Raw genomic sequence first — 12,145 nt, 5'->3', positions numbered from 1 at the left:
TCAGCATCTGTCCTGGAGCTCGGGATACTGGAAGAGGCTGGAGGTAGCCAGACAGGCAGTGGACAAGCAAGTCTCCAAGTTCAAGAGCACTCCAGCTTACATTTCGGGCCAGGCTTGGGTAGCTCCTCCCAGCTCTGAAAGGGGCAGAGAGGTGCGGATCAGACTCTTCCGCTGACCTGCTGTGTGTCTGTGGAGACATCACTTCCTTGTTGAGCCTCGACGTTTCCTAAACCGGTGGATGACAACTCATTCTGAGGACCACACTCGAAGACCCTGAAGTTCTTATGACACTGTTGATATCCAGTAAGGGCTCAACTCATGTTTCAATACACCCATTCCACACCCTTGAGACAGGAAGTTCAGTTCACATTTACAAAAGCAGTTAGAGTGTGTGGCAGGGTGTGTATGTGTGTGTGTGTACGAGAGCAAGTGTGTGAATATATGGGCATGAAGGTGGGAATCAGTGGGTAAGAGAGTGCCTCCCTGCACAAAAGTCTAAGCCCCGTGCTCTTTCCCACAGGCCAGACACCTCTCACCCAAGTTCCTCTGAAGGCCAAAGCCATTGCATCCACAGACCCCACAGTTCTGGGAGCCTGACCACAATGAGCTTTCCCAAGAAAGACATTTCTCTGAAGTCTCGTTTTTGACACATTCTGTTCCAAAGACTGTTGTCGGCCGCTTTATTATACAGAGCAGTGTTTCAAGCTGCCAATCTTTGGAACACCGTGCAAAAGATTTTTGCACGGTGTTTAAAAGTGTGGGGTCAGACTCTGGACAGACAAGATGTCCAAAACATGTTGTTAAGCAAAAGAAAAAAGTTTCATAACACTGGGCATAGGTTGGACCCATTTTTGTTTGAAAACAAAGTGTCCCTCTTGCCAAGTTTCAGAAACACAATTGCTCTCAAGGCACAAGATGGGAAGTGGGGGAGGGAAGACTCTAGGGAGAAGTCAGGCTTATGTCATCCTCCTCATAAAAAGATTCAAATTCCAGCTTGCAAAGTGGGCAGTCAGACTTTGGCCTCTGGGGCCTTCGCGTGGAGGTGGGGGGCGGGGAGGGTGTATATCGTATGCTCAGTTGTTGAGTCACGGACAACTCTTTGTGATCCCCGTGCACTGTAGCCCACCAGGCTCCTCTGTCCATGGGGTTTTCCAGGCAAAAATACTAGAACAGGCTGCCATTTCTTCCTCCAGAGGATCATCCCAACCCAGGGATCGAACCCATGTCTCTTGCATCTCCTGCACTGACAGGCAGATTTACCACTGCACCACCTGGAAATGACGTGGCAGGGGGTGTACAAATTCTCGATGGCTTTGTAGTGAGACAGAAAATTTTCTTGCCTTTTCTTTTTTCTGTTTACATTGTACCTTTCTTCAATTTTTAAAAAGCAAGTTTTAAATATGTATCCCAAAAGTCTTAGTATAGTTTTAAGCTTAAAAATTAAGATTTCCCTAATTATAAAACATAGAGGCCAAAAAGTCAATATGTAATCAAATATGTGTGCAAAAAAGGCACCCCCAGGGGGACTTCCCTGGTGGTCCAGTGGTTAAAAGACTTCACCTTCCAAGGCGGAGGGTTTCGGGTTTGATCCCTGGTTGGGGAGCTAAGATCTCACACGTCTAGAAGCCAAAAAAGCAACACATAAAGCAAGAAAGGAAAGCAATATTGTGACAGATTCTGTAAAGGCTTTAAAAAATGGTCCACGTCAAAAAATAATCTTAAAAAATGGCCCCCCCAGCAAAATCAGCAATGTCTGTTCCATAGATTCTAGCACTGCTGGGCACATGTGATCACGACACTGACCAAGGTCTGCCTGGGATCCACGCTGCCCCAGCCCCAGGGGTGAGTGAGCAGACCTGCTTGGATGGGCTTCAGAAAAGGTCAGCAGGGCCTCCAGCCAAGACACAGAATGTCCTGTGTGTGCGTGGAACTCACACACACACACACATTCATGCAGGGTTCTTCAGACCAATCTCTCATGGGGTATACTTTTCATTCTCCATGGGCACCGGTCTAAGAGATGACAGGTCTGACTTCCATGGCGGACTCTGCCCCTTGCCTGCTGAGTGGCCTTGGAAGTGCCATCTTTACTCTTTGACCTTTGATGTCTCCATCTGCCAAACAGAATAAAAGATGATACATGCAGAGTGCCTGATACGTGGTAGGAGTCTAATAAACCGGGTTTCTAAGGAAGAGAGGCTCACAGTCTGTCCCTCATCCCTGGGCTCCCGCCAGGTAGGAGTATGTCATCAGAAGTGGGCTCGCCGCCTGGAGAGAGCAGAGTCCACTGACCTGATAAGGCCAGCCTCACTCTGCCCCACACAGAGCGGCCTCTGTCCTCTGACAACCTATAACTGACTAGTTCTAGGACACGTGCTTCGTGATCCCATGGCCCCAAGGCTCAGGAGGTCCTCACTGCCTGCCTTGCGGAGGCTGGGGAGAAGCAAGATATTTCCATTTTGCAGATGGGAAAAATAAGGCTCCAAGCGGCGATGTAACCTTTATCTACACAATATCTGCTTTCCGTTCTTTCATTTGATGTTTAAATGAGATGCTCATGAGGACCAGGCACTGCGTGAGTTTCAGGGCAGGAGGAGGCAGCAGTAAATGAGACTGTCCGTGTTGTCACAAAATCAGGACATGGGCATGTGACCTGTGTAACCACACAGGTGCTGGGCTTGCCTGTCACTCATTCATGTTTGCCTCTTTGAGATCCTGTGGACTGTAGCCCACCAGGCTCCTCTGTCCATGGGATTCTCCAGGCAAGAATACTGGAGTGGGTTGCCATGCCCTCTTCCAGGGAATCTTCCCAGCACAGAGATCGAACCTGTGTCTCTTAAGTCTCCTGCACTGGCAGGACCCCACAGCTAAAAAAGGCCATGCTGGCTTTAATGCTCCATTGCCATCTTAAACTTCTCAAAATGTTTAAACAAGAGGCACTTTATCTTCATTTTGCCCTGGACCCTGAAAATTATGAAACTGATGGAATTAAGAGGGTCATGAACCCAAAAAACAGTTCCCAGTAGATGGATGTCTGGAGAAAGGAATCTGGGCAAACCTTGGAGAGGCGGGGGCCAGTGATTATGGTAGGAGTGCCTGATCCAGTCGAGAGCTTTAGTGCTGCCTTCCTAAGGGACTAATGCTGAGACCTGAAGAATGAGTAGAAACTGACCTGGTAAAAAGGTGGAAAAACGAGATGAAAATGCAGCTTAAGTGTAAATTGGAGATAGTGATCCTGACTCTGCAGGAACAACTGTTACAATGAATTTATCCATTCATTTAGTCAATATATTTCAAGCACCTACTCTAGTAAACACTGTCCTGTGTATGGACCAATATATTCCTATGACCCATGTGTCCTCACTAGGAGATGGATGTTAAAACAACTTATCACACAGGCAAGTATTTCATCCATCCTGAGGTCCCAAGGGTAGTGGGTGGACCTTGGGAGGAGTTAGCCCATGGCAGGAAGAGGTCAGGAGAGCAATAAAAAGCTTAATTAAAGGGAAACAGCCTTCAGAGAGAGGGAGGCAGCGAGGGAGGAAGCCTAGCCTTACTGACTAGCAATTGTGGGCCTGGTATTTCCATCACATAAGTCAGTCCACGTTCAGAGCCCTTGAAGGCAAGTGCCCCATGTTACAGTAGGAATCCAAGTCTCAGACAGGCTAAGTCACCACCCAAGTTCACACATGAAGTTAGGACCAAGATACAGACTCCCAGAGCAAACTCTGTTACCTCTACTCATCTCTCCCTGACCAAAAATCTATCCTGGCTCATCCAGCTTTTGTGTCCTACCTCCTATATCTCACTGATTTTGTAGTAGCTGGGTTCACTCTATTAGATTCGGCTTTATGATGCCATCCTAAACATCTAAGGCTTACTCTATAGGCCTGCTCCATCCTTCCCTCTCTGCAGAGAGCCTTTCTCTGGTTCCTTAGGCACAAGGACCAGCTGAAGCTCCCCAACTCTCCATCCTCCCCTTTCCAGCTCCCACCACACTCTAACTAGCACCCCAGAATCCAAACTCTAATTTCCTGGGAACCTGATGCTTCCTGGCCCAGCTCTGGTTTAAGTGTCCACTCTTAATTCCAGCAGCTGTGTACCCAGGCTCCCTGGCACAGCAGTGATATGGCAGCAGGATTCCATCACCACAGGGTGATCCTCTGACTCCTTATCCTGGGGTTCTAGCTCCTTAGGGCCCGTGTGCAGACCTCAGTTCAAACCCTAGCTCAGCCACTTGGCAGGAGGACTTGGGCAGATTCCCCAGTCTCTTCAGGAGCCGCCACGGGAGCACAGACTCACAACCACTCAGAGTGACTGTAGGATGACCTGGGAATCAGAGAGGTTGGGGTGCAGAAGTGCTGAGTACAGAGAGTAAATGAAGGGATTCATGGCTGAAAATCAGCAGGCAGTCATTCATTTATCCACACGTCAGTCCCAAGAGCTGGGCGGTGGCCCCTGTACCTGCTCTTGATCCTCTTGGTTCCCAGGGACACCAGGAAGGGCACAGCAAGCAGCCTCTGACCTCTGGATCTGCAACCTGTGTCCACTCAGTAGAGGTGGTGAGCTCACATGCGCGTGCACACACACACACACGCACGCACGCACACACACACACAGCACATGCGCAGACTCTGCAGAGGAGATGGGCCTCAACAGATCCTTGGCTCAGACCCCACCCATCCTTGTCCTCTACCCCCAGGGGGACCCACACTGGCCCTGCTTCCAGAAATCCCTGTTGGGAAGTGGGTGTGAGCTCCTTTGTCCTCTTCAAGTTTCTGGCCATCTCCTGTTCCCTGAAAGATCCCCCTCCCCAAGACTGGGAGGGGGCTGGAGGGAAAGGCTCGAGAGAGGGCCCATATATGCTGGTGAGAACCTGCCCGGGGCAGGTCGCTCCACTTACTGCTTTGTGTGCATTTTCTCATTCACTCCTCATCTCTCCTCTCCTGCCCCGCCAGATTAATATGATTATAGCCATGTTGCAAATGAGGGGCGTGAGGCTCAGAAAGATTACCTGGCCTCTCCTGGGCCACCCAGGTGGGGAAGCCAGAGTTTTCAGGCCAGAACTGGCAGTCTGCAGAAAGCGTAGGGTCTCGCCAGCGTGGCAGGCTGAGGATCCCAGCCCCATCCCAGGGAGAAAGAACCCCCTGACTGGGTTGAAGGAAGAAGGCTAGCCCCTGCTCCCCTGAGGGCTTTCCAAGGAGGCAAGTGTGGACAAAGTCAGCTGTTCGGGCCCCCGGAAGGCTGGGCTAGCCAGGCTCTTGCACCCCTCCTGGCTGGGGAGGAGCAAGGCGTCATTATTAGGAGGCCGACTAGGGTGTGGAGAGGGAGCTCCTCCCCCACCATCCAGAGTGCCTTGCGAGGCACAGGCTGGAGCTGACAACATGATGTGGGTAGAGGGACCAAGGGAGGGGGCAGGGGGGTAAGGCTCGAGCTCTGGCCCACGTGGATGATGCCTGGAGATTCCATCAGGCCTTGTCTACACTCTGAAGGTGGGCCAATTGCCTTAAGGGCTCCCCTCACCAACAGACTTTCCTCTAGAAGAGTAAGTGGGTACCAATAACGGCGGACAAGGTAATGATCGCCTTAGTGAAGATGGAGATGAAGGTGCTGGTGGTCACCACCGTGATCATGAAACCGACACCAGTAACAGCTAACACACCAGCACCGAGGATCCACCAGGCTCTGACTATTCTAAGCACCTTATGACACAGCAAGCCTGTGAGACAGGTACAATATTATCACCCTCATTTCACAGAGGAGGAAACTAAGACAGGGAGCAGTTGAGTAACTTGTCCAAAACCACACAGGGAGGACGTGTTAGAACCGGCATTTTGGTTTTGGAGTCTACACTCCGGCCTTCAATATTACCCACGTTATATGTAAATATAATACCATGAAAATAGGGATCACTCTTTACTGAGCAGCTACGATGCATGAAGGATTGTCTTAAGCACTTTACGTGCACGCCCGATTACATTCTCATGAGACCTTTAACTCCTCAACGTTATTGTAGTTCCCTTCACATGATACAAAATCTGAAAGCTAGCAGGGGAAGTAACCTCTCTGATAGTAAAGGGCCGGCAAGGGCAGAGGTGACCATCAACCCCAGGCAGCCTGACTCTGAGGCCCCCATCTCAGCCACAAAGGCATACTGTTTTCTGTGGTTTTGTACACACGTGTACATACACCCTTCCAGGGTGTGCCCACACACACATGTGTACTGGGACGCGCTCACCCAACACAGACTTGCATAAAGCATGGCCATCAAAAGCTGGCTGCGTTGTCACCCAGTGAGGGACCCAAACCCTCAGCCCAAAGACTCAAGACATTCGCTTCAAAAAGCTGTTCCCAAGGCAGGAGGCAAGCATGCATTGCGACCATGCCAGAAAAATGCTGGCGAGTCATGTGAGTCCCGGCTCCCTGGGTTTGGAGCATCTGGGAGAAGCTGGTGGGGGTGAGACTGTTTGCACTTAGGCCTGAAACTCCAGCTTCTTTCCCACAGTAAGTTCACAGTTGTAAATCCCACTTCCCCGGAGCTCCTGCTGGGGTTTGTGCACTCCCTTCCAGGCCTTCTCTGCCAGTCAATTTCTTTGCAAATTGAGCCTCATTCTAGTCAGGGGATGGGACCGGTTAGACCTGCTTGACAGTCTCCCAGCTGCAATGTGGGAGTCTGGACTTGTGGCTGAACCTAACCCTTCTGGGTGACTTCTAGGAGCATTTCCTGAGCTCCTGTCTCAAGCCGGGCCCTTTCAGAAAGACACTGCTGGGGAGAGATGGCTCAGATCCAGCCCTCTCTCCAGGACTTATATTGTGCAGAGAGATCCCCTCCCCTCCCACTGGCCCAACCACACTCCCCAGAAACCACAGCAGGCACCATTCACTGCCCCTACCACCCACCAGACATCACTGACAAATCCTCCTGAGTGGAAAGAAGTGGGTAAGATGCTCCCCATTTTGCCAGGAGGCCACTGAGGCTCAGAGAGGTGAAGTGACTTACCTAAGTCCCCACAGCCAGCAAGAAGAGGTCTACCTGACTCTACAAGCTGAATTCCTTCTAGGTCCCCACTCCAGCTTCAGTAAAGATGTCAGAAAAAATCCCAGCATTGTCTCTGACTAACTCTGCATCTTTGAACAAGTTGCTTAACCTCTGTATGGCTCAGGAGCAATTGAAAAAGGAGGTGATCTACAGAGGGGTGGGCTGTGAGTGACAGAGAACTTCATAGGGAATCACACACCTCCAAGGTGTGGAGGCTGGAGGACCCAGGGCCAGTTCTGGGGTCAGTCTGGCCTAGCACAGGATGCTAAGCAAAGAGTGGAGTAGCAAGCGCTCCCAGTGCTGGGCCCTGAAGGCCAAGCTAAAGAATTTGGAATTTGCCCACCGATGGCAAAGGGGAGCCACCGATGGTTTCTGAGTGGGTCTACTTGCCAACATCTCAGAAAAATTAATTTAAAAGCAGTGACACATACACACCACTGTATATAAAATAGATAACTAATAAGCACCTACTGTATAGCACAGGGAACTCAAAACTCTGTAATGACCTATATGGGAATAGAATCTAAAAGAGAATGGGTATACGTACATGGATAACAGGACTTCCCTGGTAGCTTAGCTGGTAAAGAATCTGCCTGCAATGCAGGAGACTCTCATTCAATTCCTGGGTCAGGAAGTTCCCCTGGAGAAGGGATAGGCTTCCCACTCTAGTCTTCTTGAGCTTCCCCAGTGGCTCAGATGGTAAAAAAGAAACCACCCTCAATGCGAGAGACCTGGGTTCAATCCCTGGGTCAAGAAGATAATAGCAGCCCACTCCAGTATTCTTACCTGGAGAATCCCATGGACAGAGGAGCCTGGTGGGCTACAGTCTATGGGGTCAGACACAACTTAGCGACTAAACCATCACCACCACTCACTCACCACTGCTAGAGAAAACCCACAAGCAGCAACAAAGACCTTGCACTGTCAAATAAATAAACGATTTAATTTTTAAATAAATAAAGGCAATTTTCCTCATCATTCATGGGGGAAAATATTTTTGTGACTACGGATGGCTGACGAATGTTAACTAGACTTAACATTGATGGTTTCACAATATACACAAAGGTCAAACCAAATGTCAAATCATCATGCTGTACGCCTGAAAGTAATACAAAGTTAGATGTCAATTATATCTCAAAAAAAATTTTTTTAAAGCAATGTCCCCAGTGGAGCAACAAAGGGCTCAAGAGAGGAAGCAGGGTGATCTGGGGTCAGGGGCACTCTCAAGAGTCGAGTCTCCATTGGATAAAATCCCAAAAGCGCTTCTCCATCAGTCCCCAATTCTACCTCACTTATCATCCAAAGCCCAACCTCAGAAGAGTAGAAGAGCTGAGAACAAAGGCTCTGGATTTGGACTGCCTGGCTTTGAATCCCAGCATGGCCACTTTCTCGCTGTGCATCCTTGAGCAAGTTGATTAACCTCTCTGTGATTCCATTTCCTCACCCAGAAAATGGAGACATACTCTTCCCCTGTTTCATAAGTTTGCCGTGAGGGTTGCATGAGTGAATGGTTGTAAAATATTTAACAGTGCCAGGAGCATGGATGGTGTCTGTCAAATAAGGATCTTCAAGGCCAAGGCCCCTGATCCATCAAAGATCAAAGCAGGATGACTCTGACAGGATGTGTTCCTGGTGATCCCATTCTGGGTCCTAATAATCACCAATCCCTTTGCTACCTGCAAGCCATCCTTCTAATAATATGCCCTGGAAGAGTCCCAAGAACCAACTCTAGACCCACAGGTTACGGAATGAATCTATCACCTATGAACAGTTTCACAAGTTTCAACCTCATGCTTCTGTTTTTCGAAAGCAGGACTCCTGGTCTTCTGGTCACTCTTCTCTGTCACACAGACAGAGAGAGGAAAGTGGGCCACCCCAGAGAACACAAGAGAGTTATTCTTTTTAGAGATCTCAAGCAAAAGAAAGGTCAAGATACATCATGCCTATAATCCAGTCGATGGATAACTTTTCCTACTATGTAAAAATATAAAACCCAGAGAAAGGTCACTCTCTGTTGACCTTGAAGGAGACAGAAGCTGGATGGGCCAACAGGCAGGTAAATATGGATTCCTTTTAGAGGTCATCTGAATGCCAGGACAGACTCTTATCAGGGGACTTTCCACTTCACTTCTAACCTCTGACCTTCCCCAAATTGCCTCAGAATCTGGGCTCAGCATCTTGGACTGCCAAAGCCACAGTCAAGATGGAACTGAAATCCAGAAACTTGCTCTCTTCTGGAACAAAGACAAACCAATGACTTGTTGATGTTGCCAATAAGACAGTGACATGACCAGAGGTGAGTTTTTGAAAGAGGGCTCTAGTAGTCTTGGAGGGGTAGGGTGGGAGCTGAAAGGGGAATTTATTTGAAGACTCTAGGAACTGACCAAAAAAGAAGCAAGGACATTCCAGGCTACAGTGTGGTATGGAAGAAGCCAGAAGGATGCCTCTGAGAGGGCATATAAATGCAGATTTGCCCCCCAAGAAATCAGCTTATTTCTCAAGAACTGAACCAACAAGGACTTGATGGAGTTCCCTTGGCTGCGTGGTATTAATGGGCACCCTGAGACACTTTCTGTCCCAGCTCTGCTTGGAAACAAGAGGCCCCCGACTCTGTTTACCCAGCTGTGAGATGGGCTGAATGGCTATTCCCTTCCAGTGTGAGGCAGAGAGCCAAACATCCTATAAAGAATGCAAAGTGGTAGGGAGCAGGGACGGGAGGGCGGAGAGGCTGCTCACAGATGCTTGTAGATTTCCCAGCCCAGAAGAAATGTCCTCCAGTAACTGCGGCAGCCTCATCTCTGGTCTGCTTTTAGAGAGCTTCTTCCTGCATCAATGAAACAGAAAGCAGGGGCTTGGGGAAGGTTGGTTTTGACTGGAGGACACTGCATGCAATCCTTTCTGGATGTTTACCAAGTATGTTTACCAAGCAGCCTGCTCTCCAAAACCTAGCAATTGCTTAAAACAAGAGAGCTGTTGATTTGTGGCGTGTTTTCTTTTCTTTTTTTTTTTTTTTAAGTCATCACAAATGTTGGATCTAGAGACATTATTTCTTTTTAAAAATAACTTGTCAAGGGGACAAAATATTTAGGAGGCTTTCTTCTCAGCTCAGAAAGCAACGGGGAGGAAGAGCCTGGGGTTTTTTTTTTTGTTAGATTTTTTTGTTTTGTTTTCTGCATGAGATTAGAGTGAGGGACAGGATAAACTGGGGGAGGAAGGGCAGTCAGAAAGGGGTGGGAGACTAGCTACCTCGCTTCCCTCAGCATTGAACAAGAGCCTTCTCTGATCCCCCACCCCACCTTTTTCTCTTCGAAGACCCACCAAGCACGTAGAGGGAAGCAAGGAGATCAAGCTCTGCTCTGGCTCCCTCCCCAACTCCTCCTCCTCCTCTGCTGTCCCACTCTGGGGCTCCCCCATCTGCCTCTCCCATCAGAGGTCAGACTTTCTCCTGAGAAACACCAAAATGTGTTCCAAAGGGCACCAGTGATATACACAAGAATTTGGAGCATGATATACAAACAACCTTTAAAAAACATTTTCAGTAGTATGTATTTTAATGAGTATCAAAAAACTAAATACAAGATAGATATTTGATAGATGGATAGACAATTGATAGATGAATAGATACATATATTGGATGAATAGATAGATGCTTAATGAATGAATAGATAAATAGATTAGATGGATAGATAGATTAGGTAGGTGGATAGATAATTGATAGATGATAAATAATAAACAGAATAAATGGAAAGATAGGTCATTGATAGATGATTAACAGGTTAATAGATACATAGATTGGATGGATTTATAGATACTGATAAATGAATAGATATATAGATTGGATGGATGAGTAAATAGACAGATTTGTTGTTGTTCAGTTGCTAAGTCATGTCTGACTCTTTGCGACCCCATGGACTACAGCATGCCAGGCTTCCTTGTCCTTCACCATCTCCCAGAGTTTGCTCAAACTCATGTCCATGGACCTGGTGATGCCACCCAACTATCATCAGATGCATGCCAAGTTACTTCAGTTGTGTCTGATTCTTTGAGACCCTATGGACCCATCAGGCTCCTCTGCCAACGGGCTTTTTCAGGCAAGAATACTAGAGTGGGTTGCCATGCCCTCCTCCAGGGGATCGTCCCAACCCAGGGATCAAACCTGTGTCTCTAACATATCCTGGATTGGCAGGTGGGTCCTTTACCACTAGTGTCACCTGGGATGCCCCAGATACAGATACATAATTGACAGATAGGTGTAGATAGATGACTGATGAAAGGATACATAAATTGAATAATGGAAAGATAGATAATAGATAGGTAGGTAGATAGATGGAGATAAATATACATGGGACCTCAAACTTTTTCACAGCTGCTATACCCTTTCCTCTTTAAACACATTTTACTCAACACACATTCATTCAACCCATTATTGGGTAATTGAGGTGCTACAGTGCCAGGTACCACTCATGGTGCTAAGGAACATCAGTGAACAAAACAGCCATCAGGCGGTGACCTCAAGGAGTTTACTTGCTGGCAGGAAGATGCAGAAAATGAGCAATAAATAAAGAGTTAATCCAGAGTCCTAAGATTATTAGTTCTATGGAGAGAAAGAAAAAAAAAAGAAAAAGAAATGGTAAAGCAGAATAAGGCAGGTCAGGACTTTTCAGGGAGGTGGTAGAGAGCAAGTTATTAGATCAAGTAGAGAGGTTAGGATAGGCCTGATCAAGGAGGTGAAATTGGAGCAAGGACTTGAAGAAGAGGGAGTTTGCCACAGTTATGTCTGGGGGAAGAGTGTTTCAGGCAGAGGAAACAGCTCAAGCCAAAGCCCTAAGCTAGTAGGGTAACTAGCAGGTTTCAGAAACATGAGACAGTTAGTGTGGCAGGACAGTGAGCAAGGTGAGAAAACAGAAGAAAAACTTAGCAGGGAGACAGAGATCCTGATCACTTATTTTAAAATTAAGACTAAAAGAGATTTAGACCTGGAATGTTCTTCCCATATCCATTTGACTTGGATAACTCCTATTCATGCTTCAGATCTTCACTCAAATATCACTTCCTCCAGGAAGCACTTCCTGACCACTCTTTGCCAGTCTGTGTCAGCTTCTTTGT

The sequence above is a fragment of the Bos indicus x Bos taurus genome, chromosome 13 (genome assembly GCF_003369695.1).
Source record: "Bos indicus x Bos taurus breed Angus x Brahman F1 hybrid chromosome 13, Bos_hybrid_MaternalHap_v2.0, whole genome shotgun sequence".
Classification (NCBI taxonomy): domain Eukaryota; kingdom Metazoa; phylum Chordata; class Mammalia; order Artiodactyla; family Bovidae; genus Bos; species Bos indicus x Bos taurus.
This window is presented reverse-complemented; position numbering follows the sequence as displayed.